The 8,242-nt window shown below is 60.0% G+C and overlaps 2 long non-coding RNA genes across 2 annotated transcripts in view; one reads left to right on the plus strand and one right to left on the minus strand.

Annotated features, from left to right (window-relative positions):
- The window catches only part of LOC125618998, a 5,612-nt gene extending 4,036 nt beyond the window's left edge, over positions 1–1,576 (plus strand). Inside the window, exon 2 of the long non-coding RNA XR_007350463.1 lies at positions 1,355–1,576. This is a non-coding gene — a long non-coding RNA (uncharacterized LOC125618998). The remainder of the gene's footprint in view (positions 1–1,354) is intronic.
- The window catches only part of LOC125618997, an 18,731-nt gene that overhangs the window by 8,710 nt on the left and 1,779 nt on the right, over positions 1–8,242 (minus strand). The gene's annotated exons all lie outside the window — the stretch shown is intronic.

The raw sequence follows: 8,242 nt of genomic DNA on the forward strand, positions 1-8,242 counted from the left end.
GAGAAGGTGGTATATGCCAGACTCCTCCCTCTCCTCCTCCCTTTCTCTCTCCCTCTCTCTGTCTCTCTCTCTCTCCCCTTCTCTCTCTCTTCCTCTCCCTCTCTCTCCCCCTCTCTCTCTCCCTCTCTGTCTCTCACCACACACACACACACACACACACACACACACAGCAGCAGCAGCTCCACCACCATTTGATACTCAAAAGGAGCACACAGTCACCTAACCAATGACCTCAGGAGGAAGGGTGACAATCAGACGGACAGACAGAGACCTGCACACAGGGTAAGAGGAGGTGGGCAGGAGGAGATGAGGGAGAGGAGGCCAGCAGCCTCTGTGCCTGGCCACCTGCTTTCCTTTCATCACCCTCCGCCCCCTCCACCCTGCCCAGAGGGATGTTCCCTCCTGGTACAGGGGACCCCAAAATGAGCAGCTCAGGCCTGGACACACAGATGCCTCTGGCACCCAGTGGGGCAGGAGCTCTTCTAGAGGCCCTTCCTCTATGGGGAGGGGAAGACGTCCACTCTGCTTAGGGGTGAGAGGGACAGGGCACAGCACCCAGGGAGGTCAGGAAAGGGCACAGCAGGCAGGAGAGGTGGCAAGTACAAGACCCTAAGGGGCAAGAATGGGGGACCTGGGAAGTGCAGGCCATCTGGGCGCTGGTGACTGGTTTGGAGTGGCAAAGGAGAGATGAGGCTAGAGAGGCGAGGAGGGGTGACTCGTGAAAGGTGGACACTGGGACCAAGGCCAGGGCTGAGCTCGGGGCCGGAAGGGATGGAGGAGGGACTCCAAGGGTTAGGAAGCCAAGGACAGATGGGGTCAGAGAGAATTAGGGGCTGGTGTCTGGAGAGGTGATGCGGTGAGGGACAGGTGGACAGCCAAGGGCAGCAGGAGGAGTGGGCGTGAGGGGCAGCTTTGAGCCAGCCCTGGAGAGCTACGGTCACCTGGGGCCAAGCATGGTCTCTGCGTGCAGAGAATATAGTTGGCCATGAGAAGTACAGAGTCCTGAGGCCACTCCAACATGAGGGACAAGCCCACGGCAAGTGAGGTATCTAGAACAGAGAGATCCAGAGACAGACGCAGGCTGCAGGGTTCCAGGGACAGGAGAGGGTTGGGGAACGGGAGTGACCATGTTATGGCTTAGATATGAGGTGTTCCCCAAAAGCTCGTGTGTGACACAGTGCAAGGGACGTTCAGAGGTAAAATGATTGGGTCATGAGAGCCTTCACCTCATCAGCACCTTAATCCACTTGAATGGATTAACTCGGTGGTGACTGCAGGCAGGTAGGGTGTGGCTAGTGGAGGTGGGTCACTGGGACTGTGCCTTTGGGGCTTATACTCTGTCCCTGAACTGCAGAGTCTCCCCACTTCCTGACTGAGCTGCCATGTGCTGAGCTGCTTTCCACCTCCACATCCTTCCTCCATGATGTTCTGCTGCACCCGGGGCCCAGAGCAAGGGGGACAGCCGTCTATAAACCGAGACCTCTGAAACTGTGAGCACCCACCGAGCTTCTCCTCCTCTAAAATTGTTCTAGTCAGGTCTTTTGGTCACAGTGTCAAAAAAGCTGACGAAAACAGACTGCTTAATGAGTACAGAGTTTTCTTTTAGGGTGATGGAAATGTTTGGGACCTCAGTGGCGGTCATGGTGGCACAACACTGTGGACAGGCTAGATGCCTCCGAGTTGTTCACCTTAGAGGCTAACTTCAGAGGCTGCACGTAGCTCTGTGGCAGAGCACTCGGCTGGCCCGTGAGGGGCACCACCCATCACCAGCACTGCAAGGTTACATGGATTTCTCCTCGATTATAAAATTTTTAAAATTAAACAAATACATAGGAGGAGAACAGAATTCAAGGAACAGGCCCATAGGAGCGGGCTTGGCAGGCCCCGGGAGCAGCAGCCACCAAGGCACAGAGGCCTGGGGATAGGAAGAGGGTTGGGGAATTGGGAGTGACCGTGTGATGGGATGGGGACACAGGCTTGTGCACTTCTTGGGAGTGGGAGCCCCAGGGAGCTGTGGGGTGGCAGACAGGGACCCCAGGGAGGAGGAGGCACAGGGCCATCCAGGTGCAGCTGGCTCAGCAGGGTCACAGTGGAGTTGGGAGCCAGTGGCAGGTGGGGAAAGGAAAGGGTGAAGCCCCCTGGCCTCCCTGGGAACTAGGTGGACAAGAGGAAGCGTTCCTGCCACCTCCTGGTCAGTCCGGGCACAGAACTGTCCCCTCAGTGAACAGATGCGAGAACCTTCTATGTGCTGGGCACCGTTCCAGGGGCTGGACACAGACACAGTCCTGCCCTTGTGGGCCAGACAGCACAGTGCAGAGAGACTGGTGTGACAGACCAAAAATACGCCCCAAATCAATAGATCATTGATGGCGGAGAGTGATAAGCGCGTGAGGGCTGAGATCCGGAGGGTGGAGGAAAGGCCTCTCAGAAGAGGGGACGCTGGAGAGGAGACCCAGGGGGAGAGAGCAGGGACTGTGGCCTCAACTGCGGGCCTTTGGGGACAGAGCAGAGGGGACCGCCTGCGCAAAGACCCCGCGGAGCTTCGAGTCACCCTGAAGGAGAGGGGACAGGGGAGGAAGGGGCTGCTGACTAGCGCAAGTGGCAGCCCAAGAGAACCAGAGGTTGCGGCGAGGGCTCAGGATTTGGTTCTGTAGCCGGGCTCCCCTGTGACAACCCTGGAGGAGAAGGGACTCTCAGGAGGGCAGCTGGAGGGGGTCCCTGGCCCGCCCCGCCCCCTCGGGGTTTGTTGATGGACAGCTCAAAAGTGAACCCTGAAAGTCCCCCCAAGAAACCCGGCAGGTGCATAAAGTCAACAGGAGGGGCGCGCGGGGAGCGGGGAGCAGGCCTGACGCGGAGAGGAGAGCAGCTGGAGAAGGCTCCAGGAAGGCGGGAGGGGCGGCGAGACCCGCGCACCGGGGCTCCTGGATGACGCACGAGGGCCCACGCGCCCAGGGCCGGACTCGGGGAGCCGCGGCCCGAGGTGTGACGCACTGTCTGCCAGGCCGCCAGGCACAGACCGTGACGCGCAGACCCCGACAAAGCCCCCAGGAGCCGGGATGCAGAGAAGGCGGGGGACACAGATGTGAGTGGATAGCGAGAAGGCAGGGATGACATGTTTAGCCCGACAGCCCAGACTGGTGAGGCCTCCAGAGCCCCAGAGACACAAGGCATGACACGCAGACAGTCACCCAGACTGGCCCCAGCACTCGAGGAAGCCAGGAGGCAAGAGGTGCAGAGGCTCAGAAAGGAGCCTGCAGACCCCTTTCGTCCCAGGTGGAGACAGTCAGCCAAAAACCCATGTCAGGACACAGGGCTGTCAGACACACAGAGGTGAAGAGAAACAGACACATGCAAACCAGGCACCAGGATGCCCAAATGTGCATGCACACACACACACACACACTCACACACACGCAGAGACAGAGCAGACACAAACCTGGCCCTCCCAGAGGCAGAGATCCAACCCCCACACAGACAGGCCTGAGCCAGACCACAGCACCTGCCCATGTGGGCCGTCAGCAGACCTCCAGGGTGGGAGAGGAGGACACAGGTCAGCAGAAGTGAGGTGAAGAAGACAAGGAAGAGTGTGGGGGACAGAGCCCAGAGCCTGGCCAACTTGAGGTCTCCCCGACCAGAGGCCAGGGCCTTGGTGGGGCTGGGGCATGTCCGTGAGCAATGGCTGAAGGCCTGGCTGCTGGTGGAGGAGGCTCACAGTGTAGGCCCTGCAACAGGTGACCCGGAAGGGAGATGAGGCCTATTTGGGGACCATGTGCACAGGACATGAGCAAGGAAGGGAAGGGAGTGTGAGGACCAGCCTGGGGGACTGAATTGGGTGCCAGCAGGCAGTGGGCCTGTGAGGCAGGATGCCTGGTGGCTTTATGGAATGACACGGTGAGCAGGGGTGCAAGGGGATCTGGAACGTAGAGGTCGGTGTGGTCTCTACCAAGTGAGGCCCAGAGTGGGGGAGGTGGCAGGCACAGCTGGAGCTACAGCATGTGAAGTGAAGGCAAAGGAGAGGGGCTCCTGGAGGATCAGGGACAGCTGGGGGCCCCAGAACAAGGCCAGCGGGGTCTGTCCAAGGTCAAGGCAAGGTCACCAAGCACAGCAGGGTGGGGTAAGAAGGAGGTTCAGAGGCGAGGTCAGCTGGGATGGAGAGGGGAGAGACCGAGTGGGGGCCTGCAGGACTCGGGGGTCCTCCTGCAGTGGGAGAGAGGAACTGTGTGGGGGTAGGAGTCTGCCGCTCCGCCCCAAGATCCTGGCTAGACACCAGGATCTGGTGGAGCAAGGAGAGTTTGCAGGAGGGGTGGAGGGCAGCGGGAAGAGGTGGTCAGAGTTGGGGCTGCCCAGCCCGCACTCACCCCTCAGGGACAGCAAGGGGAGGGAGGAGAGAGAAACGGGTTCAGGTTCACCTGGAAACATCCAGATGAGCCCCCAGGAGTGGGAGAGAAAGAGAAGGAGGCAGCGGAGTGGGAGGGGGAGCGGGAGTAGTCGGTGGGCAAGCGGGAGCGCGCTCTCCCTGCACGGAGCCAGAATTCAGTAAGGTTTGGAGGGGGAGGGGGAGGGGCAGGACACACAGAGCGAGTCCTAGGAGGCTTTCAATAATTGTTGATTGAATGAAGGAACAAAGCGAGTGCGCCCAGAAGAGGAGCAGCAGCCGAGGAAGTTCCAAGACAAATAGACAGAATGTCACACGTAGCTGCAGTGAGGGAAAAAACAAAACAGGCAAGTGTCACCGGTAATGGAGGCAGTCATGCGAGACTCGCGGAGGTTTCACTTGGGATCCAGGCACTTGGAGGCGTCAACCCGATTTTTTTAAATGAGAGAAAGGATGAAAGAGGGAGTGAGAGATGGGAGCGGCAGAGGGAGACAGGAGTAGGCACTCGCACACGGTGACGGTGACGGGTGACGCCCAGGTAAGGACACCCTGAGGAAGGACTGAGGAAAAGAGAAGAAGAAAGGTCATGTGGTCAGAAGAGGACAGCTCCCAGAGAGCCCAGGAGCCGCCCAGAGTGGGTGGGAGTGGCCGGCCCCAGCAGGTGTCCAGGAGGAATGGCCGGCCCTCAGGGCGCCCTGTTGGAGGCAGGGGTGCCAAGCAAGCTGTGCAGGGGAGAAGGGACAGCAAGACGCCGCCTCGGGTGGCCTTGAAGGGTGCAGGACAGGCAGCTGGGAAGAGTCCGGAGCCTGGAGCCTCACCACGGTTGTGGGGAACAGAGGTGGGGCAGGGGTGGGTGCAGAGGTGGCCCGCAGGATCTCAGGGGACAGAGGACAATCGTGGAGCCCAGGAAAGGGGCCCAGAAACAATTCCTGGACAGACGAGCTAATGGAGAGGTGGAAGAGTGGACAGCTTGCTGGTGCTCATCTGGACAGAGCCTCAAAGATGGGCACGAGAAGGGACCCGAGACACCTTGGGGGCCGGCGGGGGAGAGACTGGACACTGGCCTGGAATCTCCAAGCTGGGGAGGGAGGAGGAGGGCAGAGTGGGCACAGGGCAGCCCCTCACATGCGGCCCTCCCGGGGCAGTTGGCCATGTGTTGACCAAAAGAGAACATAAAGGAAACTCCCCCAGAGCGGGACAAAGAATTAGGGAAAGTGACAGAGATGGCCCTCGGTCAGACAGCTTGTCACACACACACACACACACACACACACACACACACACACACGCCTGTCCATGGACGCTGCACACAAGAGCCAGGGCAGACTTCAGGAGCACCTTAGAGACAGGGAGAGAACAAGAGAACAGGAGGGAAGGAGGGGAGGCGGGCTCACACACACACACACACACACACACACACACACACACATGCCAGCAGAGGCAGCTGCTACGTGAGTGTTCCAGGAAGAGCTGTTGGGGGAAGAAGACAACCCGGCCCACAGCAGTGACCCCACACCTGCAGGCTGGAAGGCAGAGCCACAGGCCGGGAGGGCAGGGCCCGGCGCCACGCAGGCACTGGCACAGCCTTGGGAGGCCCGGGCAAGGGCTGGGGGCACGGAACAGGAGGTGGAGGGACAGCCAAGCCTGCGGGAAAGAGAAGACAGGGCACACACACAGATACACACACACACACACACAGAGACACGGGCGCACACACAGGTGCGCGGCACAGTCACATCCTAACGGGAAGCTAATTAATGCCTGAGCGCGGCAGCTTAGAAACCCAGAGGCTGAAACAGAAAGAAACAAAGAAACAGAGACAAAAAGGAACAAAACGAAAGAGAAAGAGAAAGAGACAGGAAGACAGAGGGGACGAGAGAGCAGCGCCCAGCCACTCAGGCTGCCTCTCAGGAACCGGATTCGGATTGAACGAAGGGACCCCACCGAGAATGAAAGAAAGAGGACAGTGTCCTAGTGATGTGAGGGACCCTCGGCACAGCCCCTGCTGGATTCAGGCCACAGTAAGGGACCCTGTGCCACAGACACCGGCCTGCACACACTGTGCTCCAGTGCACACTAGCCACACACACCCCAGGCAGGCGCACGGCGGCCACAGAACATCACACAGTGCAACACACACACACACACACACACACACACACACACACACACACACGCCTGGACCGCGGGAGAGGAGTGGGGGAGCTCGAGGTGCAGGGAGGAGAACGGGGGTCCAGACCCAGGAAATCACACACACGTGCACACTCACACGTGCACACTCACAAAGAGCAGCAGGATGCCCAGGGCAGAGACAGATGAAGCCCCAGCGTGGAGAGGGACAGGTGGGAGACCAACAGGAAGGGCAGGAGCTGCGGGCCTCCCTCCTCTCTTGGAGACTGTGTCTGTCTGTCCTCTCTCACACTCTCTGGCCCTGGCTCGGGCTTTTCTGCTGCCTGGGGGGCCCCCTCTGCTGCCCTCCTCCCCTCCTTTCTCCCACCCATCCTTTGGCCTTTGCTTGCTCAGGGGCCCTCCCTGCCCCTCTGGACAGGCTCAGAACTGGCTCCACTCTCCTGAGGTCTCAGGCCTTTCTGCATGTCCCTCCCTCCTGTCCTTCAGGCCTTGCGGAAGGCTGGACCTGGCTGATGTCCTCACCCCTAACCCCTAACCCCAGCCGGGGGGCGGGGGGCCTTCAGCAGGGCCTCCGTGGAGCTGGCCAAGGGAAGGACGCAGAGCCAGAGAGGGGACGAGCGGACCAGGGCTTCTGCGCCTGAGTGAGAGGGAGCGGGAGCTTCAGGACTGAGCTGGAGAGAAAAAGCTGAGGACCAAGGAGGGAGCAGAGGGCAGGGGAGGGAAGGGTCCAGATAGGGCACGAGGTGGGGCGGGCCTGCAAGAGGGGCCTGGTGCCCACGCACACGCCTGATAGAGGCCGCCCGCACGCACGGAGCCAGGGCCTCCCCTCAAAGGGGGAGAGAACAGGGGGTGGGAGGAGGGCTGCCCCTCTGCCTCGCTGCCACGCACAGGGACGAGCACCATGGAGTGACAGGAAAGCAAGCCCTGGCGATGGCAGGGACTCCACACAGCTGGTGCAGGGGGCGGGGCAGCGGGACAGCGCCCTGGAGACACCACAGGCCTAGGAGGCAGGAGGCCCAGGGACGGGCCGAACCCCCCCACAGACACCAAGTCCACCCGTGTGCTTTGAGGGAATCAAAGCCAAAGAAAGGGACAGACCGGCTAGCGGCTAGTGTGGGAGAGACGGACAGAGAGACAGAGACCGAGGGAGGGGACAGGCACTCACACACACCCTCTGGCTTTGATGCACGTCCCAAGCCCAGCATAGGGCAGAGACAGTTCATGGGGGGACGGGGACCCACAGTCGACCGGGCCCAGCCAAAGAGGCACCAGCAAATCTCCAGCCCACGGGAGCTTTAGGGACTATAAAGTGTTTAATTTTCTCTTACAATAAAATAAAGATGAACTTTGGCTCAAAGGAAAAACAGATTTTTAAAAAAATAGTGCTGGGGATGAAACCAGGCCCTCGCACAGACGGGCCAGGCAAGCTCTCCCCCCAGCTCCACCCAAGCCCTTAGAAAATGTCTCAATACATAACAGTGACATGGCCCCCTTTTTTATCAATGTTGTCATAAAATACAATTTTGCATTTTCTTTTATGGAAGAAGAGCCCACAAAAGTCAGAACAGGGCTCTGTCTGGGTGCCAGCCTGGGCCGAGGTTAGGACAGATGCCATCACAGGGAACACCGGAGACACGGGGACCGGGAAAGGGGCCAGGCTGAAGACGTCAGGGAGCAGGAGCTCGGTGCAGGGCAGCGGGCAGGAGCCTCAAGTGCCTGAGTGGAGGGGGGGGGGAC

This window comes from Marmota marmota, unplaced genomic scaffold, assembly GCF_001458135.2.
Source record: "Marmota marmota marmota unplaced genomic scaffold, marMar, whole genome shotgun sequence".
Taxonomy (NCBI): domain Eukaryota; kingdom Metazoa; phylum Chordata; class Mammalia; order Rodentia; family Sciuridae; genus Marmota; species Marmota marmota.